The 27,992-nt window shown below is 39.4% G+C and overlaps 1 protein-coding gene across 13 annotated transcripts in view; it reads right to left on the bottom strand.

Annotated features, from left to right (window-relative positions):
* Positions 1–27,992, bottom strand: part of ESRRG (estrogen related receptor gamma) — a 581,036-nt gene that overhangs the window by 397,950 nt on the left and 155,094 nt on the right. For 10 of the 13 annotated variants that reach the window (XM_073221279.1, XM_073221273.1, XM_073221277.1 and 7 more), the window contains one exon: positions 10,426–10,518. The exons of the other annotated variants lie outside the window; for them this stretch is intronic. The gene's annotated coding sequence lies outside the window, so the exon portion shown is untranslated. The remainder of the gene's footprint in view (positions 1–10,425; positions 10,519–27,992) is intronic. 13 annotated transcript variants of the gene reach the window in all.

Genomic DNA, 27,992 nt, shown 5'->3' with positions numbered 1-27,992 from the left:
TTGACTGTTGTTCTCTCATTTTCCCCGTGTCCTCACAGAAACTGTGCCTGATTCACCCCCACTACCCCACATACCTCCACCCATGCCATGTCACTCTTACCTCCTCCAGACCATTAGGCAGCACATGGTTTCATTGACTGTCACTGCTTTCCAAGTCCAGGGCTGACATCCTCACCACTGTCTGCACTTCACGGAAATTCTGCCAAGCTGATGACGGCATCTTGCTTTCTGACTCACATCCCCTCTCAAGAGCCTTGCTCTGACTTACTTCTCCTTTTTCACAAGCATCCTCCTTTCCCCAGCCTCTTTAATCTCTCTTCTCACCTCTTTTTGATGCAGATATTCTCAGGTCTCTTCTGTATCACATTGGTCATTAGTCACTAAATGCTAAGGAACACGTGAACTTGGCTCATTACCAATGCGTTCTAACTTCAACCTGGCCCCGCACCAGGGAGACCAGGTAATCCATTTACCCATCCCCTGAGTTTTCCCAGGCTCACTTCCTTCTGAGGTTTATTTAGAATTCCATTCTCTCCTCAAGCTCCTAACCCCTTATTTTCAGGAAATGACTACATTCTGAGTGTTTATTCTGTGAGCACCTGTCCTTGTCTTTGCTATCCATGGGTCTCCTTCTACAGGTAGGCTTGATCTCCCAGCCTTTTCAGGGAGGATGGGACTTCTCTGCCTGAGAACTGCTGAGAAGTATAAGATGTGGTTCCTGCCCTTTCAGAAATTACAATCTAGTTAGGAACACGATCATTATACACTTCACTGTTTTAGGATGAATATATCATTATATTTACACATTACATGCACATACATTATCTATATTCATTATAGATACCATATATTTAACAAATACTTTTTACATATGTATATATAATACATATATCACATATTTGTTATATATGTGTTATATAGGTATATATTTGTCATGTGTGTAATAAATTGGCATATATAAAACATGCTATACATGTATATACTGTATGTTTGTTATATATGTGTTACACATATATGTATATATTTGTTATATATACATCTAATAAGTTGGAAAAAAATCAGAAAGTCTGACATAACCATGGCTAACTAGGAAATGGGTATTTGTACAAGGTTGGTGAAAGCATTATTTTACCATTTTTTAATGATCCACTGAGAGTTTCTTAGAAAACTGAAAGTGTAGATACATTCTCGCTCAGCAATTCTACTAGATATCTGCCCTATGTGTATTATGTGTAACATATTTTCATACATATTAACATACATAACTATATTATATAAAAATACATATATTATACAACTATATATACACATATATATCTCACTGTAATACTTTGCTATTATAGTTTAAGTCTTAAATGGTATCAGCACACATTTCAACACACAGATTTCTTCCAGCCAAAGATTTCAGGGAAGGCTACAGTAAGGAGGCCAAGCAGGAGCTGATCTCGCAGGACAGGTGGGGTTCCAGCAGGCCTGACAGAGTTACGGAGGGGTCCCCAGCAGAAGGAAGGGTAGGTGTGAAGCACGTAGGTTAAACACACAAGGTCCCCCACTGGTTATGCTTCTCAAAGTGAAGAGCAGATGAACACAGTGGTATGACAGAACTGGAAGTATGTGCTGGGATAAATGCTGTGGATGGAGAGCTTCCTGCAGGTTAGTCAGAAAGGACCTCATTATCGGCAATGTGTTGTTACTCTGGACTGGCTCACAGTGAGGCTTGAAAGTTGAGAGGTTCAGTTCCGGATATGTGGCTGAACCTACAGGGTATTTATGCTAAGTGAAGTAAGTCAGAGAATGACAAATACCATATGCTTTCACCTATACATGGGCTCTAAAAAAACAAATGAACAAATAAACAAAAATCCCGAGGCAGCCTCTTTAACACAGAAATCACACTGGTGGTTGTTGCCAGAGCGGAGTGGGGAGATGGAAAGGTGAATTAGGTGAAAGGGATCAAGAGGCACCCACTCCCAGGTATAAAATAAACACATCACAGTGATAAAAAGTACAACATAGGGAGTGTAGTCACTAATATTGCAACAACTACGTATGAAGACAGATGGTGGCTATACTTACTGTGGTGAACATTTCATAATATATATACAATGTTTGATCACATACATCATACTTACAACTAATATAACATTATGTCAACTATACTTCAAAAAAAATTTTTTTAAACAAGAAAGGTAACAGGCTGAAGGCCAAGTTCAGTTTGCAGACACTTGTCACCACGTGGTCCCAGAGTAACTGGAAGAAGGCACACGGATATTACAGATCACACGCACATTCCTCCCAACCTTCTAACAAGGATCCCTGTCCCTCTCTCTCCAGCCCCTAATACTTTCAGGCGGAGGTGTGTCTGACCCTCATCGATCTATCATTTAGCTTCTTTAAGCCCATGAAAAGAGTTTTCATTTTCTTCAGCTTAAAATTCCTTTTTCTTTCCAAACAAGTAATAACTCTAACTTTTTTTTTTTTTTTTGCTTGTGGAAATTTTGAAAATGTCAGGAAAATTGTCGTCCCCTCATATTAGAAATGCTTTCCTTTGACCCACCTGAGAAATCACAGGGCCTCTCTTTCCCTAATCTGCAAAACCTACTGACATAAAGTTTTCAAGTCTTCTTGATTTGCCATTTTCCTCAGCTGGAAACCCTCCCCACTCCTGCTGCTTCAGACTTGAAGGTTCAGCTCAGATGTCAGCCCTTCAGGGAGCCCCCTGCTGCACCCCTTCCTCCCCTCCACCCACGGACCTCGAGGCATCCCTCAGGGCACTAAACAGAGCCAAGCAGAAAGACCCAGTCTCCTCTGCCATCTCCCCAAGTAGTCTATGAGCTTTGGGGACCAAGAATTACCTTGAAAAAATGTACAAAAAAGATTAAGAATAAAATTATTATTGCTTTTCTTTCTTAGGGGCGAGGATGATCAATCTAATAAGACAAAGATGTGAAGCCACAAAAAATCAAAATAAACATATTTGACTACCTCTCCTTGATGAAAGATAATAAAAACCAAAATGAAAAGCTAAATGTAGAGAAAAGCTTCTGTAACACATTTAAGAGAAAAGGAGTTAATATTCTTTGGGTGTAAGACATTTTAACAAATAAGGAAAATGGTGACTATTTCAAGAGAAAAAATCAGCAATATGAAAATATAAATTCACTCAAAAAGAAACAAATGACCAAAAAAACTCAGATGCTCAGCTTCATCAATAATTTTAAACATGCAAATTGAAGTAACTATAAGATACCATTTCCCAATAATAAATTAGCCAAAAATTGGAAAGTCTGATATGGCTCAGTAGGAAATGGGTATTTGTACAAGGCTGGTGGAAGCATTTTTACAAATTTTTTAATGATCCACTGAGAATTTCTTATAAAATTGAAGATGTTAGATACATTTTAGCTTGGCGATCCTACTAGATAATTACCCTATAGAAATAAGATCACAATTTTAAAATTTACATATCATTATTGTTAATAGAAAAAAACCCAAAAAGTAAAAGAGCTAAATGCGTATCAATAAGGGAATGGTCAAATATGATAGGTCCATTTAAGGAGGTACTAATTATGTACTCATCTGAATAGATGTATATATGTATAACAAGTAAATTCTAGACCTATATGTGCCATGGCAGCATTGTTTTAGTTGAAAATGAAATTAGTTAGATACCTCTATAAACACTGAACTATGTAGAAAAAGCTATTAATAAACTGAATAGTAACTGCTTCTGAGGGTTTGCATGGCAAAATATGATTACACATAAGACATCAAATTTCTGTTTTTTCCCTCCCACAAACTATTGTTTTAACTTTGCCTTATGTATCTTTATTCCCAGCATTCTTCATGGTAGATGCTCAGTAAATGCGGATGAAAGAGAAATCCTTTTCAGACCATCATAAACTCCTGGACATCTGCCAGTTTCATCCATCTGAAAACCTAGTGTGACTACTCATCCCTGATTGACGAGTTATGTCTGTTTCCTGGCCTAATTCTAAACAGCGCCCCCCTTTCACTCCCAAAGTGATTCAGTTTGGATGATAAATTATATATTATATGGTTACACTACAACATTTCACTGAAGCACACTGTTCATTAGCAACTCCTTCCCCCAACTTGCCTTCTTGATCTTCTTGACACTGTCCTTCATGCCTCTTTCTCTCCTCCCTTTCCACCTACTTGTCTCATTCCTTATTCTTTTTCTTCTTTTTCTTCCTAAAATTTAGTTTTCCTTAAAGCTATTCTTTCCACGCTTAATCCCTGTGATGACTATCTTTCCCTGGGACAACATGCCGGGCTGTCTCCAGCTGAGGCTTACACTCCTTCCCAGGCTGATTTGCTCTGGGAGCCTCATCACTGAGATTCCCACACCTCAAATCCTAATCATCTACAACTGACAGTCCCCTCTTCCCTCCTTAATGATGTCCCTACTAGTCCAGTTTCTCAGAGATGCTCCAAGTGGCAGGGTTATTGCTGCTCATCATGATCGCCATTGAGCATCAGCTGGGCTGAGCACGCTCCTTCGTGGACCAGCCTGCATTCAGATTGCAGCTCCTTTATGTGGCTGAGCTGCTTAGCTTCTCTATACCTTATCCCCCCATCTTTAAAATGGGATAATAGCAACTATGTGATGGGGCTGTTTAGGATTCAATGATGTATTATATTTAAAGCACTTCACAGTGTGGAGTACATACAAAGCATTACTGAAGTGTAAGCTATTATTCTATTTTCCAAATTTTCTATAGTGAATATATATTATAATAATAAAAAAGGTATTAAAAACAGTCAATGGCTCAAGAAATGACAAATATTGTCAAGGATGCAGAAAAAAAGGAACCCTCCTACACTGCTGATGGGAATGTAAATTGGTCCAGCCACTCTGGAAAGCTATTTTCTAAAAATAGAAATACCATTTAAGTTAACAATTCCACTTCTGGCAATTTACCCAGAGAAAACAAAATTTCTGATTCAAAAAGATACATGCACCCCTATGTTTACTGCCACATTATTTACAATAGCCAAGATATGGAAGCAACCAAAGTGTCAATCAATAGATGACTAGGTAAAGAAGATGTAGCACATATATGCAATAGAATATTGTCCACCATAAAAAAAGAAAGTAATCTTGCCATTTGTAACAACATGGATGGACTCAGAGGGTATTATGCTAAGTGAAATAAGCCAGGTGGAGAAAAACAAATAAAATATTTCACTTATATGTAGAATCTAAAATAAAACAAAATAAAACAAAAAGGAACAAGACATAAAGTCATAGACACTGAGAAGTGACTGGTGGTTACCATGGGGGAGGGACCGGGGTGTGTGGGTACAAGAGGTAATGGGGATAAAGAGGCACAAAATCTTAATCATAGCACAAATTAGTCACAGGGATGAAAATACAGCATAGAGAATACAGTCAATAGTTCTATAACATTCTTCTATGTTGACAGTAACAACTTATTTGGGTAAGCATTTAATAATACAGACAACTGTCAAAACACTATGTTGTATACTTGAAACCAATATAATATTGTATATCAACTACATTTCAATAAAAAAATATAGTCAATAACTCCCAATCTAAATAAATTGTAAACCATTTGCCTATATAATGCCCTGCTTTCACTGGGAAGAACCATTCTCCCATAACCCCACCTTCTGATATATTTCCATTTACACTTTCTAGTTCTTTAGCCCAACCCCAGTGTTTGTCTAGTATATTTAATAACTGGCTCTTAAGTTTAAAAAAGCCCAATTTTAGCATTAGGCAATTTCTGTGGTATAAACATTCCCATCATGGCTGATTTCAGGCTACCAACATGATGTCATGAAACATGGAGATGGCAAGATGCCCAGCAGTACACCATTATGAGCTCTGAGGGGAAGGGTGTTTCCTGCTCCAGGCGAATCCCCCTATGAAACCGGTGAAACCGAAATAAGTCAAGGGAAAGGGTAGGTTGGGAGAAACCACTTTTTTTGCTCACAGCTTGCTTGAATGCACTAGCTGGGCTTGGCGCCCTGCTTCTCTCCTCTGGCTGCGACTTGCGCTCTGCAGCCAAGGCATGCTCGCTACTTCCCACCTGCCCCCTTCTGGGAGGAACTCCACGGGTGGGTCCTTGATGACTGGCATACTCCAGATGGATTACATACCAGGAACAGAGGGGAGGAGAGAATGGCCGTTTTCTCTCCACCCCTTGCCCCAGATTAACTAGAGGCTCTCCAGTGGTAAACACTTATTGACATGCAAATGAACCAAGGCTAGGTGGAAGATTCTGGGAATTCTGTCCTTCACCCCACACAGATACAACAGACATGCCTCAAGAGCACAGATAATAGCTGAATATGGGGAGACAATAATTAGAAAGGGATAAGTTTTGAGTATTTTGTTTGTAATATAATCAATTTATTGCAAGTTTATAAAACTTCATTTACAATTGATTTATTATAATTTTACATGATTTTCTTTTTAATAATGTTTTATAAAAGCTGGCTCACACAATTCCTAGAAATTTAACACCTGGCTCCGCTGGCTGGGGCAGGCTCCTGCACACCACTGAGCCTCGTCCCTCCATCCTCCCTCTGACTCCAGCTCTGTCCTCCTTCTGAACTGGTCCTCCTGGTTTCTGCACACTGACCCCTGCCTGACCTACATATATGACAACAGAGGATGGTAGCACCTCACGTGTCCTGCCCTTGCCCTATGCTGTAGGCATTTTTAAGGAATGCTACGCATTGAGCACTTCAGTATGAGTATTCTATGATGCTTTTTTCCCTGATTATTTTGTGTATCCTCCTTGCTCCCACCTCAAAATTACATCATATGGGTTTCACACTGGTGATTATCAGCTGAGGAAAAGGAGGGGGACTGCATGTCTGAGAATCATTTCAGAGCCTGGAGGCCCTTTCAAGCTGCACCCTCTTCCAGCCAATGGGTGCGATTTCATTCCCCACATCTACTTCATTTAGGTTAGAGAACCATTATTTTATGTTGCAAATCTTAGCACAATGAATGTCTGGCACATACTAAAGCACTCAGCAATTAGTTGTAAATTGGAGATCAGCTGTTTTGGTAGAAAAACTAGAATTCTATTAACTAATTTAGTAATTAGCTAATGTGTGGATTCCTTGTCCGGGTAGGATTTTGGTTTTTTTTTTAGCTATGGCAAAGACATACTAAGAAAACAGGCTAACAAGTCAGGGCATTCTTTCTTATAAGGGGAATGAAATAAATAAATTAGGTTCTTTTCTACCAATGACCTAATGTACAAACGCATTACTATTAAGAAGATAAAGTGGTTGATGCCTTTATTAATGTGAAAATGACTGTTTAGAAATTCTTGCTGTCACATCCTTAGAAACCTTAGGGACATGTAAACACACACACACGCACGCACGCACCTAAGCACAGATATAAATGGCCTGATCATCCATGTATCACAAAACATTTTTAAATTCCAAGTGTGAGAGCTATGAACTAACTTCATTAGAAATGATAATATTTAGGGATCAAATTATTTTTCTCCTACTTACTTTGAAATAACATCATAATTAACGTGTCTCTCATGGACCTTGACAAAAAACAAATCAGGCAAGTGAAAACTGATGGCCTCCATGTTCCCACGGAAATTTTGGCTTATGCTAAAACAGTCAAAGGTAAGCTCCAGTGGTGAAGCATAAAACCTACATCTCAGAACCAGAATTGCCGTGTCACCTCCTTTCTGAATTCGAGTAGGGGTTTCAGATGATCATTTGTTCAAATTCATTTGCATTCATTCCCTGGACACATACCAGTGGCAGATGTTTCCCAAGAGGCATTCTCAAGCCAGGCTGAAACTAGCCACCCTGAAGATAAGCCACATTTGCACACTCAAGGACTGTAAGTGTGCATCTTCCTCTCGTAACTGATACTTAATATTTGACCTAGAAAGACTATTGTTTAGACAATCTATTTAGTAAAGAAAGAAACTCAAAATGTTGGCCCCTCATACCCAACAAGAAGCTTTCTGCTCATTCTCAGCCATAAATAAATAGCATTGACAAAGGCATTAAAGATGGAAACAATGAAAATAGTCAGGAAGGGCAGAAAAAAAATCACCATGATATTCCATCTCGGTTTGCAGAAAAGGTATTAAAATGAAATGACCTTTTGAAACCATATGAAACAGACAACCATATGAAAACAGACTTCAACAATTTTTTTTTAAAGGAGGGGAAAACTGCTCCCAGACTTAAGGACTGTCTTAAAGGTTTCACTGATGAGTTGATAAGTTTGCTGGTGAATGATTAGTCGAATGGTCAGAAAGGTTTGAATTAGTCGCCAGAGCCCTGCCTCCCTTGAATAAAATGCGGAGTGTTCTCTCTCCCACCCTCTGTGACAGATGATATCTGTTTTCTCCTGTGAGTTTGAATTTAAGAGCCACTGAAGCTCAGCAACAGTATATTCTGGCTCAAATGAGCTGAAAATTGCATTCAATTTGAATTTCAAAAATGGAGGGGAAGAAGGGGGAAAGAAAACCCTCAGCACCCATCAAGTCTCCACACTTTCCAACTACTTCCTGCTGCTTAGTTGCATTCTGCCAGGCTGGGGACCTGAAACCAGGATGTACTGCAGGGGGAAAGAGCATCGCTGGATTCCTGCCCAGTCTGAGTTTAAAAATAAACTTTTAATAGTCAGGATCAAAGCAAACCTCACTTGTACGCACATGCATAATGCAGAAAGCGACCCACCGAAGAAATAGATTTATCTTTTCCAAACTCAAATTGGCGTGCCTCTTTTTTTTTCTTCTATTTTAATGTACTTGGGAGATGATAAAGGTGAAGGTGTTTTTTCCTGAGAAACTCTAGAAAAGCACATTCTTCTCTAAATTAAAATAAATTCCTATTCAGCTCACTTAAGACCCTCATTCTTTGTGGCTGATTTTTCTCCCCCTTCACCTGCCTCACAATACAAAGCAGATGTGTTCTTGAAAAGTTGAGTGGACATTGATTTTTCAAATCAAATCATATTTTAAATGCTCTAAGAGAGTCACCTTATTTAAAGGAATCTCATGATAAGTTATTTTGTAAAGCCAAGCTATTTTTAGAGTGCAAATAACAGCCCCTTCATGCAAAAGCACAAGTTTGAAGCACATTCCAGTGTTCTTAAAGCAGGGCATTCCTGCAGTTATAAGAAGGACAGATTTTAAGTAATCAACAGTAATTAAAACTAAGCTGATGTGACCCAAAACACTAGATGATGTCCCAAAGTCATGTAACTGAACGATTTTTGGCCAGAGCTCCATTTTATGATAGTTTGAGCTGAAGGAGCAGAGAGAACACCAAACTCATTTCAATCCAGTTCACACATGGAAACATATTCTCCCATTGCCTAAATTATTCTCAGTTTGCAAATTAAGCAACTTGGGTGCCATGAAAAAGGTAATTTAACTTCTAAAGTGCCATTTTCCATATTGAAGCAGGAATCTGCTGAATGCTGTTCAGAAAATCTGACTTACTGTAGAGGGTTTGGTACCAAGCAGGACTAAGAGGCATAGACAGCGGTGAGTATGCACAGGTGCCCCACACACCTACTGTGTGCCGTCACTCCAGCAGGTGCTGGCCGTAACCACAGAATCACTGACACTGCCTTGAAAGAGCTGACCATTGAGAGCCGTGCTCTGTCACCCTTCCTGAGTTGTGAACCCCTTTGAGACTCAGAGGAAAGCCCAGACCTTCTCCACGTAAAGACCCCCCTCCACACACTGATCCTTCCAGGACACTCACTGTGATGGAGTTCATGGATCCAAGGGAAAGACCTGGTTCTAGGAGACCACTTGAGCAACTGATGGTAGCCAAGAAAGTAGGTATTACATGATTTTCCTTCAAAAATAAAGTGAAGGAGACTCACCATCCAGGTATACCTGGAAGAATAAGGCATTCAACGGATAACTGACCGCACAGCAAGGACATTTCGTAAGTTCACAGAAGGTAGCATTAAGAAGAGAAGGCATCCTACCTTAAGCACAGGACAAGATAAAGGAAAAATAATATTTTGCTTCTTGTGTATCACCAAAAGGCAGGAATTAAGTCATCATCTGACCTTGACAACCACGCTTAATGGTCAATACAGTGAATCAACAGAAACAAGGGCAAAATCTTTCAACACTCAATCACTGCAACAACACTCAGTAGAGTCCAATTTGTCAGAATATTGCATAAAGTAAAATACTGTAAAAGCAGGAAAATGATGTTCCTACATTTTAAAATAGAACGAGGATGACATGGGAGCCTCTTCATGTATGTTGCTAATAAAATACTCTCCGGGACCACAGTGATCACCAAAGATGTCAGGAGGCCACCAACCCTCTGATGTGTAGCAGGTGGCATCACGCTCTATAGGTTTGAAGTGAACATTAGTATCTCCTAATCTTACAGGGAACAGCTTACCTTTCAAACTGCAACAATGTTAGCGTAGGATTTTTTTCCTTACATCTTCATAATTTAATATTGTTTCATTGATGAACCAGTAAATTGTCAGCTCTATTCATTTATGTGACGTGAGCAAGGATCCAACCCAAAAAAGGAAGAAAAAAAAAAGTGAGGTCAATTTCCTTTGCTGCTGCATTTAATAACATCTCCCAGGCAATAGAGTTAAGCTTCTATTAATAGCTATGAGTTCGTTCAGTCTGACTTTAGTAAGTCTTTGATTTTCTCATATATATACTCTGGGCTGTATTAACACTCAAACTAAGGTACAGTCCTCATTTCTTATTTTAAGTTTTCTTCCTTCTCAGTTTTATCAGATGTGTTAATCTTCAGCTCCTCTCTTATTTATAGTGAATGCTGTGGTTAAGTTTTCAAAGCATTTTCCATTATAACTCCCATTTATAACTTTCAGGAAAAAAAAATTCTATCACAGGGACCCAGGGACTTTCTTATTTCACATTAGTCTCAAACTACATGAATTTCTCTAAATATGAGGGTTTTGTTTCTTTTTTCTCTGATCCTCAGAAAAGATAAAAGGTAGAGAAGCACAAGTTTCCTGGTTGGAAAAGCTTGAAGCTTTTGTTTTAAATAATCCCACACTGGATTTTAGCCAAACACGCCTTTCAAAAATGCTGCTTTAGGTGAGATTTTTATCAGAGGAAATTATCAGAGGTTAAGCTTTGTGAAACTGCCAATATTCTACCAATCTCGACCTACAAAAATGGCAACTCCATATGATTAACTCAATACATCTCAGATTTTTACCCTCATATAAAAGAAAACTGTTCAGACCAACAAAGTCATCCCTGGGCCATTCAGGGGAATCATGTGCTAGACATGCTGCCCAGAGTTGGGAGAAGAAGAGAAGGTTGTAACCGGTGGGCAGTGGAAAGGCCCCTAATCATGTGTTTGGTGTACACTGTAGTGCAGCTTGTTAAGTACAACATGCGGGAAAACTCATTAAATCACATGGCACCAGGCCATTTCCCATCCCACCCTTGAGACGTGATAGTGGTAACTGTAGCCTTTGGGGGGTGAACCCTTCAAAAGAGATGCCTGTATGGTGATCAGAAGATTCTCAGAGGGGCTCTAAAACCATATTGACTAAAGATACCCTTCAAACTCACAGCTTTTCCCTGTTCCTTAAAGAATGAAAAGTAAAATGCTTGACAGTGAAACAAGATTGAGGTTTCAATTCCAACTTCACCTTAACACTCCAAGGATACAAGAAGCAATTGGAATCAAACTTTGATCATTTGCTTACTTGCTGAAGAGAAGCTAGTTGAGTACTAGAGAAAAAAAAAACGTGGAGTGATTTCGAAATAAATTCTTGCATAGAGGGAGTGCTAAAGACCAACTAAGCTGAGAGACGGAGGAGGCTTCCAGTGTGGACTGGAGCTTGACAGGGTCTAGATTCAAGAAAGGAAGGTGCTGTGCCAATGAAAACGAGAGGGCATTTCCAGTGTATTTCTTGTGAGTGAGAAAGAAGGCAAGATGACTTGAATGTGCAAATCCAGCCCTATTTATTCTCGAGGATTGTGAACATAAGAGACTGGCTAAAAAGCTATAATTTGTGTAAGTACAAAAAAATGTTAGGAAAGAATCCACCTCACTGACACGTCTACAGAACAAGAAGCCTGAGGGGAACTAGTTTACGGTTTTACTTTTTTTTTTTTAAAGCACTGGATTCAAAAAGTACAAAAGAAAGATTTGCAGGATCAAAAATTCCTTCAGGTACTGTTTTAATCAGATGTAAATTGCTGTCCAGTAATACTGCCAATGGTCATGACAGGTGCGGCTGCGATTTCAAGTGAACATTTAAAATATATAACTTGTCAAGGTCTGTGTCTGAAATCAGTGAAAATTCAAAATTACATTAACATTGTAATATCAGTGTTTGGAATGAGTTCTTTTCCTCCCACACACAGAGCTTATTTCTAAGGAAAAGCATTTCTCAGAGGCATCCTGCTTGGGCTCTTCTGTCCAGAGGACTGCCCAGATCAGTGGGCAGTGGGACCCCACTCTCACAGTCTCGGGGAGAAAGAATTACTACCTTAGTCACTTTCAGTCATATAAAGACCTTTAGAAGATGCTGTAAGGAGAAAAAAAGATGGATGCTTATTGCATCCTATAATTTCTTACAAAAGAATTTGGAGTCTTCGTACCCAAAGGTACGTGAGTGAGCTGTCCATGGGCAACTGGGATCTTGCTATTTGGGAGTTCTAGGGAGGTGGGGTGAAGGGTGAATTAGAACCCACCTCTCTGACTGCACTCCTCAAACCCAGTGCCTGCATATTTTGCCCATGTACATCTCATGCTGCATTTTATTCTCTGTCCCATTCAGGAATGTGGATGAGGGAAGATGGATGGTCATTGGAAGAGTATGTGAACTTTGTTCTTAGCACCTCAATGATCTCCTCTTTTGACACAATGCACTATATATTTCCCCCAATTAATTCTGTTTTAAATGGTGGCAGTCAATCCAGGTAGAAGATTCCTTATTCAATATTGCAGATCATTTACTGAAGAATAAAAAACAAGACTGCTGTTAACCTCTATAAGTTCACCTACAGTATGATTGAGATTTTTCATGGGTACTCTAGAAACTCACTACAATTCCTCTCATTTTTTTTCCTGTCTGCAAATACTCTGAATTACAGACAATCAGTTTTCCAGTGTACCCTGGGACACTACTGTTTTGTAAATGAGAAATTGCCTTTACCCAGTTCATTACTGAGACTGGATGTATGAACTGACAACAAAGAAATTCATTTCAGGATTAAAAACTATCAACTACATTTGCACGGATTTTTGCATCACATGGCTTCAAGGGGCATTTTCCATGCAGATGATGACGTGAATGGTTCCATCTCGCCATGATTATGCAGTGTTGGGTTTGGGGGAAGCATCCGGATTCCCCTTTCTATCCCAGAGGATATTTTTAAAGCAAATGTGGAGGATTAAATTCCTAGAGTGGTGTCACGCACCAAGCCATGGACCCCGGGCAGCAGGACTTGTACCACCCCTGCCCCCGCCAGCAGTAGCCTCTGTTCTGTTGCCATCGCCTCCCTAGAAAGTGGGGAATTGCCTCTCTACCTTCAGAGGAAGAAAGAGCTGCTCTTCAGTTCCCAAACCCCACCAACAATAGCTATTCCAATAAAAAGAGAAGCCATTTACCACGTACTGTTGCTGAAACACAGTAGCAGGACAGTGGAACCCGATTATCAGCAGTGCAACTATCCTTAGGGAAAAGCACATTTTGAATTTCAAAGCCTTAGGTGCATATCTTACTGGGAGCAGTTACCTGTAATATACTTACCTGAAGATAACAAAAGCCTGTGGTGCATCATATACTCTCCAAAACGTAAAAAGTGAGACACAAACACATTTGATCCTTTCAGATACAACTTTAGTGCACAGTCGGACAGTAGAAGACAAACAGAAGAAATTCCTCAGTTTTCTATGCTCCCTGCCGTATGTTGCTCATGTGGTTCTAAATAGGTGTGATCATTCGTAGACTTTTTTTAGGATTTCAATAAAGGCAACCAGAAAATACTATCTGAGGCAGTCATGGGGCATACAGACAAGCTACTGGTTTCTAAGAAGATTACAGGCAAAGGTGACTTCAGCCCTCCCACCCCCAACCAATATTGTATAATAAGACAGAAACAGGGAACAAATAATCAGCCTGATAGCTAAAAATGTCCCTGAAAGTAAGGGTAGGTTAGAGTTTTGAGAGTAGACAATAGTCCATCAATTTAGATTCAGCTTTTTCAATAACAGATACAATGTAAGGCTTTTCCCAGTTAAACTGAGTCCTAACTTAGCATTCCAGATTCAGATCTCCCAACAGTTGCCTCTCTATAGTTAATCTTCCCAAATTCCACAGTATTGGCTACCCTCTGATGCAATTTCTGAAAGAGAAAGCTTTCCTGTGAGGACAGAAAATTTTCAAAATAAGTGGCCAAGATCCTTAATTCTTACGCATTGCCAATCATTTCTTCTCCATTTTTACTCTGGAAATATAGAAAGTCAGGAGGGGAAAGGAAAGGGGTTACGTGGCAGAAGAGAAGTAATAAGTGAAAGACTAAGAGAAAATAAAACTAATGGGAAGAAGGAAGAAGGTTCATTATGAAGGAGCACGGAGTCCATTCATTCAAACACAGAATATCACTAATGCCCTCAAATTCAAATGGAGTGTAAGTACCCTTTGGTGTATCACCCCCTTCCCTGAAGGATGCAAGAACACCATTGCTGGCAGATATCTTGGACACAATCCACTCCAAAGCCTTCATTTCACCAATGAGAAAGCAGAGGCCCCGGAAGGCAATGTGATGTACAAAGTCAAGACCACAAGCCAGGCTCACAGTGGACCAGTCTAAACATTTACCTACCACAGCTGCTTGAAAGCTATTTTTTCCCCTGAAAGATGCTAGGGAAATTGGACCCTGAGATACTCAGAATTCATAGGGGCAAGCTCACACCCAGTTTTCTATAGTCCCACCCAACAAACCATCTCTGGTGGTGATTATGACATAACATTTCTCATGATTAATTAAAAGCTCTTCATTACGTCAGTCAGCTTGTAATTAACAGCTCCCCCTGTCTTTGATAAAACCATTAGAATGATATGAAATAAGTGAAGGATACCAAGTTGTAGGTAAAGCCTAAGTCCAAATGGTATCATCATCCTCTATGAGTCCGGAGGAGGCGAAGAAGCAAACAGGGAGGGAAAAGGTGAGAGGAAAGGGCTGAGCAGGGGGTGGGGAAGAGAAAGGAGGCCTTTGCTCAATCAGAACCTATTTTCAGAATTTCCTTCAAGCTGGCTTGGACTGAGAGCCATCAATTATTTAAAAGATGTTACATGATGCTTCCTTCGTTGAGGCAAATCTGCAAGCAGACCCGGAGAGAAAATAAAAAATGAATTAAGCAGAATGTATTAGTCTGCTTGAAGAAAACAAAGATTTAGCTTATTGGGACTGACTCTCTTTCAGAAATAGTTCAATGTTTGTCTCCTAAAATACACAAACCTTCTTTTTTTTCTCCCTCTTTTCTCCCTCTCCTTCCCTATTTATTTATGATCTTCTACAGTAGATCACACAGAAAGAATGAATCATTTTCTAAACTTCTTCGTTTGCAGATTCAGCTGAATGTATTGTCTTCATTTAAATGACAAACACACTAATCTGAAACACTGTTTACCAAGTAGCATTTTAAATGAAAGATACAAGAAATTGCATCACTCACATTTTAAAAATGACTTTAGACTCCGGACGTCATAAAAACCAGCCGACAGTGTTCTCTGTCTTGGCTGCTATATTTCAGTCCAGCAAATGAAATTCAATTAGTGAGCTTTGTATTTAGGACATTATGATTCTGATGTTTAGTCTGATCAAAACTGGTGTTGCCAAGCCCTAGTTCTGTCTTTCTGGCAGACCACAGTTAAGAAAAAATGCAAGGGGCAGGGTTGGAATGAGGAAAGTTAGTTTCAGCAGAGCTTATACTTTTCCCCATCATTAAAAAATTAGGAGAGAGAGCTGCTGCCTGGAATGGCTCATTATTTACTAAGTGAATGGATTAACTTGAGAAACCTTGATATCTGAGCCCGTCATTACCAGCCTTAGTACTTTCCAAAAATAGCAGATGGCCTCAAATAAACCAGTAACTGACCCAAACCAATACCTCACAGATTTGATTCACTCTGAGGTTTTTGATCCACTTCAGCTTGTGTTCCAAACAAAAACTACAGAGCCTGGAATCTTAGCAATGTATCTGGAACCCTTCCAATGAAATAATGCAACAAGTGCCTAATAACTAACCCTGAGACACAGACTGTACCATCAGTTTGAGAGGTGCTCCATCCTTAACACCTGAAGCACTTGAGCACTTGAAAACAAACCCACACATTGCAAAAGCCACTGAGCTAAAAATTAGTACATAACATGTCTTGATCCTCCATCTGGACCACTGGACTTTGATTGAAGAGGGTTGCGTCTGCATAGATCAAGCAGGATGGTAAGAGCAAATCACACTGACCTGATTCTTTGGACAAAGTTAGTAGACAAGCAATAGTGGGAAGCTTAGGAGGATAAACTGCTATTGGTGCGCTCATAACAACCTTAATTAATTAGCCATTTGAGATCTGAAAATCCATCCTAATTTCAGAGTTTTAAAACATGGGTCAGATCTTATCATGTCTTTGCCTCTCTCACAGGAAATGATACCAATACCCAAGTCAAGTTTTATAGACAGAAACAAAGGGATTATCCTTGGCATCTCTTTTCTCCCATCACATTATCCATTCCATCTCCCAATCTTTGCCTCTTTTAGGAAAACAATTATGGGAACAACCATATGAAATTGCAGAAGTGCCATCTGACTGTTTGGTATGCTCCTTGGAACGCTGTTCTAGAAGCTTTAAATTCTGCCAGAGAGTGACCCAGAATTCAGTACAGATGGGCCTTGACTCATTGTGTCTTTGGACCTATTTTTCTCTGACTCAAAAAGTATACACACCCATTTGTTCTCGATAAGAATAAATTTCATGGATGGCTCTTCAGAGGATAAAGAAATCCAATCTGAAGTGAACCTTTCTTCGTGTCAAATGCAAAAGTGGAAATACACAGTCACTACCTCCTCATAAACGGGCTGCCTTGGATGCGTGTCTCAGAATTTGTTAGTAAAATGCAGCATCAGAGCAACAAGTTTGCTAAAGCTGAGTCTCTGCGTCCCAAATCCAGGTTGAGTAACTTCATTTTTGTAACCTGAAATCAGCCACAGTGGGAGTATTTACACCAAAGAAATCAGCAGACATTACAGATCAGGTGGGTATTTTTACTCCCCACCCCTGAGAGTTTACCAACACATCACTGAAAAAGGCTTTGTTTCCTTCTTAACAAATAAGAAGTACTACAAAGTGTCCTTGCAGCAATACCCATTTTTTGACTCTCTCCTCCTCTTATGGTGGAAATAAGCCAGCAGTTCACCAAACTCAAACTCATCTCCTCCTGTTTCTTAGCACTTGGCTAGACCATATTCCCCAGCCACACTCCCAGTTAGGGGTGGCCATGCTATTGAGTTTTCCTCTGTGGAAAGAGAATAGCAGTTACAGAAGGCTCCCCACATGTGGTCCAGGCTTTTGCAGATGATATGGGCAACCCTGGACACCATCCACTGAAGTCAGAGAGCATCAGGACAGAAGGAGCTCAGCCTTTAAATAACCACTCAAAAGGTTCACTAGGTCAACAATACTACTGTGGACGACATGTGGTTATGTTTGCACCATTTTATATTTGGAGTTTTTTTTGGCATACCAGTCACCATTACCATAGCTAAACACACCTCCTTTCTTTCAGCTGCTGTCTTTCCTCCTCCGGCTGATAAGATAACTCTAGGGATTGGGACCGGTCAAGATGGAGAAGACAGAAATACGTGACCTACTGTGATACTGATTTCTCACTTAGTTTTTATTGCACTTGGGAGTTTTTGGTTCTCTGTGTTGTTCATTTCAGGTCATCAGCTAAAAAGCTGTGGTCTTTCCATAGGCTCACCGTCCATTGTACAGCATATTCTTTTAGACTTTAGTGATGTCACATAGATGAAATATTGCAATTTAGAATCATTTTCACATTAGAAATACATATGAAGAGTCCAATCAATGTGCCTTACAACTTGTCAAGGAAATTAACTATAAAGACAGTATCAATATTATACAATTAAAATGAGAGCTCTTAACATATTTAATTTCCCCCTGACCTGACTTTCTTCAGTCATTAAAGACAAAAAGTATGAATTCATTATTTGCAAATAGCCCAGACTGCTTAATATAATATTCTAGAAGGAACTAAGACACCTCTTGTGTGCACAGGCATACACATACATTCAAGCACACATTTCTCTATCAAGGGCAAAAATAATGAAGATAAAGATAAGGAATTATTCTAAGTTGCTAACCACACAGACTCAATATAGTGGTACTATAAACATATTTTTAGTCCATATGTTTGAGTCTTAAGCCTTTCTCTCTCTATAATACTCATAATGGAGAAAGAAGGATGGGAGGGAAGAAGAGAGGGAAGTAGGAAAATAAAAAATAATTTTAATAGCTCCATATTATTTACTATATAAAGTATCACGTTTTTCTCCCTATAAACTTGTGTAAGGAGTCTATTTGGGGGTGTTTGGGATTGTTGTTTTTTTTAAAAATTTAACAATCATAGCTCTGAAGCTTAATCACTTGTATGTGTTACAAGACCAGATGGTTCAAGTGGGTGTTTGTTTACAAGCGTTTTGCATAAGGTTTTTAGCAGCTTTTTAGACCAAAGCTGAATATTTCAACTAACAAAGGAGGCAATGAGGAATTAGCGAAAAAACACTGCATTTCATAGGTCCCTGGGCTGCTAGCCTTCACTCTGCTGTCATCTTGTGCACATTTACAAGGATGTATTTAGGGCCCAAGAAACAAAAACATATGCTTTATGTGCTTTAAGTTCTTTATGGGACTCCAACAGACTTTGGGGGAGGAAGGTGTCTACCATGGACTCAGTGCTGTTCTGGATGCCGTCAGTGGACCAGCAAAAAGAGGATAGAATATACACCTTGCCAATGCACTCACCATCCTGAAGCTCTAGAATTTACTGGCTTCTTGGATGGAGCTTTTTTGACCAGCCACATCCATCTCCAGCTGCCTCCTTCTGGATGTAGATGAAAGGAGAGAAAGAAAACTTTCTTGGTGACCCCCCCAACTCTTTGTTTCCTGCTCGCCACATAGCCACTATCTGCAAACATGCAAAGGATGCAGGTTTAGTGGCCACAAAATAAGTCAAAAAGTATTAAAGGTTCCTTAATGTAATGTTTCGTTAAATGTAACATGATACGTTAGGTTTCATTAAAGCACAAGCTTTTATGGCTTTGAAATAGATAAGCACGTGTTTCTTGTTTTCTGGATGATAAAGTTCCCAGGAAATGATGAAGCAGAAACATTGGCCCAGGTGCATTGGCTAGAAGGGAAGCCTGCCAATGATGGGACAAGGGTTAAATCAATGTTTCTTGCATGCAGGGCAGAAGACAATATGGGCTGTAGCCAGTCAGTGGGGCCTGCCTTTAACCTCTGAAGAAGTCAGCAGAGCCCAGCAAGAGTGCACTGTGTGCTCTAAAAGGGACTGACACCAAATCGCACAGCAACATAGGACCAGAGCTAAGGGGCCGATACCCCTTGTCATGTTGCAGATAGACTGTACCCTAGCTCACGGTCTACTCTGGCCCTGACCTTCTTTCAACTGAAGGAGGGCAGTCAATGCTTGGCTGTCTTCATTTTTAATAAGATTAATAATATTCACCATAGTTACAACACCTAGTGTTAATATGTTACATCATAAACTGTCTATCCTTCATGGGTTACCTCAGTTGGTATCTTTCTTGTCACCACCCAATCAGTTTCAAGAAATAAGACATTGGAGGTGAAAAAGACAGAAGTAGATGAGTGTCTTAGCATTTCCGTAAGCTTGCCTCTGCATAGTCTGTGCCAAACTAGCAAGAAATGACAAGCTAACAAAAATATATTTGATCCTTATCATTTCAGGCATTTAATTTCTCTTCTTACTAGATTGGGAGAAAAATAACATTTTCATAGCTCTTTTGGATTAGGTCAGCAAAAGGTTCTATCATTTGACTCTGATTTTAGGATACGGGGTGTGCCCCATTTGTCATTAAATCTCCAGAGAGCCACCTGGTTTCTGACACATAGCCGGGGCTCCATGACAGAATGCTGAATGAAGGGATGCGCTACTAGAATAGCCATTCTCTTCCAAACCCAATGAACTCAAAGCTTACTTTAATATATGTCAATGGTCTTTACAAAGTAAAGTTACAACACCTAGATAAATTAGCTTATTCATGATTTATGTGACCGTTTTGTCTCCTGAAGGCAACATCTGAGAAAGAGCATTTTCACTGCATACGCCTGTAACAAAGGAGAGTGTATCTGAAGGAATTCAAACCGACCTTAAATACTGTCTTGATTTTCAACAGAAGAACTCAGGCCCACCATAGTGCAGTGGTTACAGACTGAATGTTTGCATCCCCCCCAAGTTCGTATGTTGAATCCTGAGGCCCAATGTGATGGCCTCCGGAGGAGGGGACTTGGGGAGATGATTAGGTCATGAGGTGGCAGTGCTCACGATGGGACTGGCACCCTCACCCTTTCCTCCATGTGAGGTTACAGCAAAAAGATGGCCATTTCAGAAGCACACCACACCGGAAATCAAATCTGCTGGTGCCGTGATCCGACAACCCCCAGCCTCCAAAACTCTGAGAAAGAAACGTCCGTTATTTATAAGCCACCTAGTTGATGTTTTTTTTGTTCTGGCAGCCTGAATGGAGAAGATAGTATCAACCCTTATCTAAAACTTGTTCGATGAATGACCAAATGACATCCAGCTTCGTCCCAAGAGAAAGACCTAGTGTGGTTATGGAAGGTTAAATCAAACTTAATTCCTGACTTGCTAACTATCCTAAGACTGTGGACAGTGATGATTTCTTCTTATTTGTATAAAATTCATGGTCCTGTGGAATAAGAATGTTTAAAATCAAGACGGGACTTCCTATAATTATATCCCTCTAATAACACTGGGAAGCCTCGCAAGGTCTCTGCACACATGGAACTCATCCTCTGCAGACCAAAGAAAGTAGAAACGTCAGTGGTAGCCATGAAATATCACTCGTAGTCACTATTTAAGTTTTATATACTATCAGCAGCACCATGGCCATTTTAGCACCAGAGATAGTTATCCAGGCACTTAGATGATGCAAGCAAGTGTCAATACTGATGTTACTATTTATAGCCCAATAAACTATACTTTGAACAATATTAGTAATGTTAAGCTTAGGTAGCACTCCTAGTATTAATGCTTTAATAGAGATATATTGCTATAAGCATAGTTCGCAGCATGGAACATAAACACAAATCCAGTGATACTAATAAATCACTTTCTTGACTGCTGAAAAACGTACCCTCCAAAATGGGCTTTATGCATTACACAATGGAGCAGAAGGCAGGGATATATATTTAAATTTTCCATTTTTAAGCTGTCACTCAACAACTTTTCATACTTTTTTTAGCTTATTGATTTTACCGGCTTGTGATAAGACTTCAACTGCTTGGTTGGGCTGTTTTTAGCTTCTGCTTCGTATTAAAAGAGCTAAATCAGGAATCATAAAATGTACTAATTTAGCTTTTTTTCAATAGAAAGGAAAGATCAAACCAGCACCAAAATAGTGTAACTCTCATCATTTGTTGCCCTAGAATCTGAGATTTAATTACCATGTGGCATAGCATAATAATGGGCATAATGAAACCAAGTATCACTAGATATACCTGAAAATAAAAGCTTGTATTAAATATACTAAAATAATTATGATAGGTTTTCTAATATTTTGCATTAAATATTTTAGCACAAGAATCTAAATGTATATGATATGTGTGTGTGTACATGTCATCTTGTATCCATTCTGCGTATATAATACTGGTTCTACACTTCAATTTTTCCACTCTTTCCTTTACAAAGAAACACCCATCCTTAATGTTTTGGCTACTCCTTACCTTACGGTACACATCCCACATCAGAACAAAATACCACTGGCAGAACAGCTGGGGTGATTGGCCAGTTATCTGATTGACCAAGTTGCGTCACCCCCCTGACACACACACACACACACACACTGTTTGCGCTTTGAATGGCAGATTATACACCACAATTGGAAGACTTCCAAATGCTGCTTTTGAACTCAGAACCTTACTGTCATACATATGTCTGTTCTCCCCTTAGACTTTTTGTGAGCTCTTCAGAAAATTGTGATTTGTTCCTCTCCTCGGTGCTGGCCCCAAAGTTCAAGGCTCAGTGTGGAAGGGCTAGTGGTCCCCAGAGCTAATTGCCCATATTTTGCAAAGGGCTGCATGGAAAGGGGAAGATGCAGCTTTCCAAGGCCAGGATCCACAATAAATATTCCCATGATGAATGAGTGGTGCAGTCATGGCCGACGGTCTTAGCTCGGTCCTGAATCTTACCCACTCAGGACAAAGCACCGGTTTGTTCTCACTCTTCACGGCAGCCTCCCCTGAGGTCCTCACCAGAAAAGGTGGCGATAGCAACTATTCAATGGCCATGAGCTGATTTTCAGCAGCAATAGCAGCTGGAATTTTAGTTACTGTCATTACAGGTACTTTCTGAGAGGATCCTGAGAGCTGAGAGCAATATTGGTTTAAGAAATACATATTAATGAAGCAAAGATTTTTTTTTCTTTTAGTGTTATCTAAAAACATTGGTCTTCCACAAACATCTCGAGGGCTCCTATTGTCAGTCATTTTAAACTTTCTGAAACATATCAAACCAAGACTCCTATCTTTCCTGGCACTGCTCTGGTGCCAGCTATTAGCACATGGAGACCACCAGGAGTCATCAGTTTTCTGCAGAGCTCCCTGTTTCCTTTCTGTACCCCTCATTTCCACTAATGCTACTGCTTCTCTGAACAGTGCCCCCCAATCACATCGGGCCACTGCGGCTTGTCTACAATCTGCATACGTGTATGTGTGTGGGAATATGCACACCCAACCACACAGGCACATTTCCATTCCTCCTCCACATAAACACAGTGATGAATTGGCTGCTTAGAGCTTTTCTGACAGCCAGGCAGAATGGAAGCTACAGTGACCAGGGATGTCCGGGTTCCTCCTTGCAGAAAAGTATTCAGTGCACGTAATAATTATCCATCCATCTCGTTCACACTAAAGGCATGGCAATGCAATTTTAGCCTTATAATCAAGACCATATGACAAAAACCAAGGCCATTAGGGACCAATTTCAAGTATTCTCTGCAAGACAATGATTTTGCAACTGCACTTACATATGCTGAATAGTTACCTCTGTGCGACCGCACCTGCTCTCATTTATGTCACCCCTCTGTTTTCCAAAGCCTTTCTTAGTAATGCAACAGAGCAAAGTTTTAAAGGCTTGCTGGCTTTTTATTTCCCCCCTTCATTAATTTTTTTTTTCATTTTCCAAGGTTTTCTATGAAAATGCTGATGGTAAAATTTCTGCTCATGCCAATGACCATATTTCAGGATTTACTTTCCTCTCTTTGTTCTTATTTTTTCCCTCTGCCCTCCTTCATCCTCACCCTAGACCCTGCTCTCTTTCCTTTGAGGTGAAGCACGGTCTTCCAGGCCCATAAGGACTTCACATGTGACCTCACCACTTCAGGATCAGTAACATAATAACATTGTCTCAGAAAGGACACAATGTCATAATAAATCAAGAGCTGTATGAGCAAAGCTGCGCTTGCAAAGTAGAAAGAATGCCAAAAGTATTGTGAAATAACATAAAATGCAGCAAAGTATTCTTTCCTGTCTTATTTTAAAAGACTCAAACAAATGAATGAATCCATGCTCTTTTTACAAATAAAGTTATAAATATTCAAAACAACAACATAGTCCATCAATGACTTATCACTTTTGGGGGCAGTGGAAAAAACTTCAAAGACTGATCAGAAGGAAAACATTAAAAAGCCTATGCAAAATGAAAAACGACCCAGACACTGTATATTACTACCATTACTTTGGCTTCTATATAGATTCCATGCTCAATCCTATTTCTTAATTGCTAAAGGGAAGAGAAATTATCTCTAAGCCTCACTTAGTTGTCATCTCGGTTCTTTAGCTTATGACTAAGGTTGTATCATAATATCTCATCTCTCAGCATTTTTCTAAAATCGTGAGATACTGGACTTGTTAATATGAGTTCCACTACTATTTTTTTAATTGCAAGACCACATGGATAAAAATGCTGTAACTAATAACTCAATATAATAACAGTTTTTTTTTTTAAATCTCAACACAGCCCCTCTCCACTAAAGAAGTAATCACACACTGCAGGCTCAGGAAAGCTCTGTGAGACACCCAACAAGAAGTCACTACCGCTTCTTCAGAGCCATCAAAACCAAACACATTTTGCTGCATTTTATGCTCTGGAAATACTACTGCTATTCCTCATTCTTGCTGCTTAATTTAACACGATGAATCTTAGCCTAGTCTAAGGAAACAAGAACAGAATGTATTATGCGATTTTCAGAACAAATGCACTCAAAAGTTCCTCGCTACTTGATCAAGGCATGAGCCAAAGATCATGGCTTGAGTGTTCTACCAGTTGAATAATATTCTGATTATCTAATCAGGTTCTAAATGTATGTATAAGGTATGCCTGAGTATCAAGGGTACCATATAAATATATATATAAAAGTGGGTATGGTTCATGTTAATACATGCACTGTGTTTCCTCAATTAAGGTACTGCCAGCTGACAGGCAGAAAAGAAAGTTATGACATCCCAGTAGTGATCCAGCCTGAGCATGTGTGAACTTCGTTTTTCATCCGAGTGTCACCTCATTGGCACTATTTGCACTGGCAACAGCACATGGAGTCGGTTTCAACTTGAATTTGAATCCCCTAAAAGGCCTGCAAAAAATATTTCCCTGTGGCGTGCCCTGGAAGTAAAGCCATTTTCTACATAGGAACTAGCCTGTCAGATGCTTGACAGTGCAGTTACAGGCAATGAAAATGGCCAAGTCTTTCGGAAGAAGTCACAAAATTGTGAAAGCTAACAGAAGTTGGCCTGAACAACTCCCGTGTCACTGAGGTGCCCATCATTTATCTGTCAAAAGCTTTTGGATCAAGGAATAAACAAAACCAAAGATTGAACAGGAAAAGAAAGAAAAACAAAACAAAACAAACAAAAAAAACAGATGAAACCCTGGTAATGTGCAATGGTCTTAAAATTATCCTTTCATTACTAAACGTGACAAAGAGTTCAAGATTACAAAAAAGATTATGAAAAGTACCATATCAGCGTGATGCCAAAAGAATGGAGCAATCGGTAAAAGCAATTCCAAAGAACCTAGAAATGGAAAAGGCTCAGTTAGATGCTTCCATTTCTTTGCTGAACTTTGGGGATACCGCTTACTTTTTGTTCTTTTCCTCATGGGTTATTTCTTCCCAATCTGTTCCGTTGACTATTTCTCATTTCCCCACCCTTTAATTGTTAAAGAAGCCAGGTCCTTGGGCCTCTTTAGCTTGTGCACTCACCCCCTATGTGGTCGCAGCTAGCCTCCACAGTTTTGAATATAATAGATAAGCTGACAAATCCCAAATTTATAACTACAGCCAGGTTGCCTCCTCTGAACTCCAGACTCATGTATTCATCTTCCTCCGTGGTCCAATTCATTCACACGGCTATTATGCACCTCAAAATTCACATTTCCAAGATGGCTCCTAGCTAACAGTACCCTCGAAGCAAACCTACCCTTCTGCAGTGTTTTCTACTTTCTGGTTACTCCCAACAGAACCCAGAGATGTCCTTGATTCTTCCTTTGTTAACACCACTCACGCAGTGCATTTCCCTCAAGATATATGCAGAGGCTGAAGGGTTCTCATCACCTCCTTCTCACCACCCTGGTCCACACCACCACCAAATCTCCCCTGAAGCCCTGCAATGGCATTCCTGTTCATCTCCCTATTTCCATCCCGGCCCTCTTCCATCTATTCTCTACAGAGAAGCCAGGGTGATACTATTTTCTTGTCTTAAACTAAATAATAAAGTTACGAATTGAAGAATTAACTAGTACCTACAATTAAATGTATAGAAATTAAGAATACAAATTGATGAGTTTTGACAAATGCATGCATCCTTAAAACCATCTCATTCAAGTGATAGAGCATTTCTATCACCCAGAAAATTCCCTTTATGTTTCTTTTCAGCGAATTAACTCCCACAGTGTTCTGATTTCTATTATCAAGTATAAGTAGTTCATACCATTTTATTGATAAGTAATATCCCATTTGTACAAATATCCCATAATTTATTCATTCTTTATTGATGAACTTTTGGAATTATGTCCAGTTCTTAGCTACTATGAATAAAGATGCTATGAATGCTCTGCAGAAGACTTTTTCTGGACCTATGTTTTCATTGTTCTTAAGTACCTGAATGTAAAATTTCTGGGTCATGAGGCAGAAATTGTCAATTTCATAGAAAATGCCTGTTCCAAAGCCATTGTTCTATTTCATGCACTCCCCAACAATGGATGGAAGTTCAGATTGCTTTACATACTTACAGGCATTTGGTTGTTGACAGTGGGGTTTTTGTTGCCTGTTTTAATTTTAGCTACTCTAGTAGATATGAAATGGCATCTCATTGTGGGTTTAGTTCACCTTTCTCTGAGAACTAATGATTTTCAACATATTTTCATGTGCTCATTGCCCTTCTGTTCATTTTCTGAAGTGTCTGTTCAAGTCTTTTGCCCATTTTTAGAGAGTGATCTTTAAAAAATATGTCATCTCTTGTCACCCCTCTGCTCAGAGCCATCTAACGTTAGCTCACTTAGTAGAAGCCCTAATCTTTACAGCATCCACTATCTGCTGCCAAGGAATGCCATAATCCCAGCTAAATCACTGTTCCATCGCTCTAGCCACTTCGGCTTCCCGTGTCCTCCAGAAACCAAGCACTGTGCCATCTCAGTATTTCCTCATCGTTCCCTCTCTGGGAACTTTCTTCTCCTAGACATCTACCTGCCTGTTTTCTCATATCTTTTAGTACCTTCTGGAATATTCTGCATGAAATAGCAACCATATTTCGAGCCTTCTCTATCTATTCCCCTTACCCAGTTTTATTTTTTCCATAATACTTAGCATTAAGATCTGATTATTTTCAAAATTATTCTGAACTTACTTTGCTCCTTCCTTCCTTCTTTCCTTTTCTCTCTGTCTCTCTGTCTCTGTCTCTATTTTTCTTTATATTTTTTACTGTTTACCTCCCTCTACTAAAATGTAAGTTCTATGAGAACAGGGCCTCCATTTTTTTTATTGCTATATGCCTATTCATCCACAAATATTTTGTTCATTACCATATTCCGAGATCCTAGAACAAATTTTTAACCCTCCCCAAGTATTGAGATGACTGTATATCTGGACTGTTTGCACACTTAAAACACATGAAAATTTAGTCTCTAACTATATTTCCTTTAAAAAGCTGCAAACATATTTAAAGGCAAAAAAAATTAAGCAATCATGCCTCCAAACACAAAGCTAAGATCCAAGGCATGTTTTTTTTTATTTTAAATGACTCTGAGTAAACATATGAACTGAATAGACTTTATAGAACAAAGTGAAAACCTGTATCTATCTATCTATCTATCTATCTATGTACATGTAGAGTTTCTGTTATAATACAAAGATAAATAAATTCATCTTTACTGAGTGTTTACCATGTGCTAAGAACTTTTAATCCTCACAAGAACCCCACGAGGAATGATTTTTTTTTTACAAGTTAGAAAATTGAGGCTTGCGTGTTTAAGTAACTCTTTTAAGTTTATACTGCTAGCCAGTCCCAAAGCCAGGACTTAAACTACATTGTATTAGAGAAACTTGCCTAAGTGTTATGTGTGAATGCATGTACAAATTTGAGTTAGAGATAGACATTTAAG

Source organism: Manis javanica, chromosome 14 (genome assembly GCF_040802235.1).
Source record: "Manis javanica isolate MJ-LG chromosome 14, MJ_LKY, whole genome shotgun sequence".
Lineage (NCBI taxonomy): Eukaryota > Metazoa > Chordata > Mammalia > Pholidota > Manidae > Manis > Manis javanica.
Note: the sequence above shows the minus strand (reverse complement) of the source record. Positions and strands in the feature narration are given on the sequence as shown.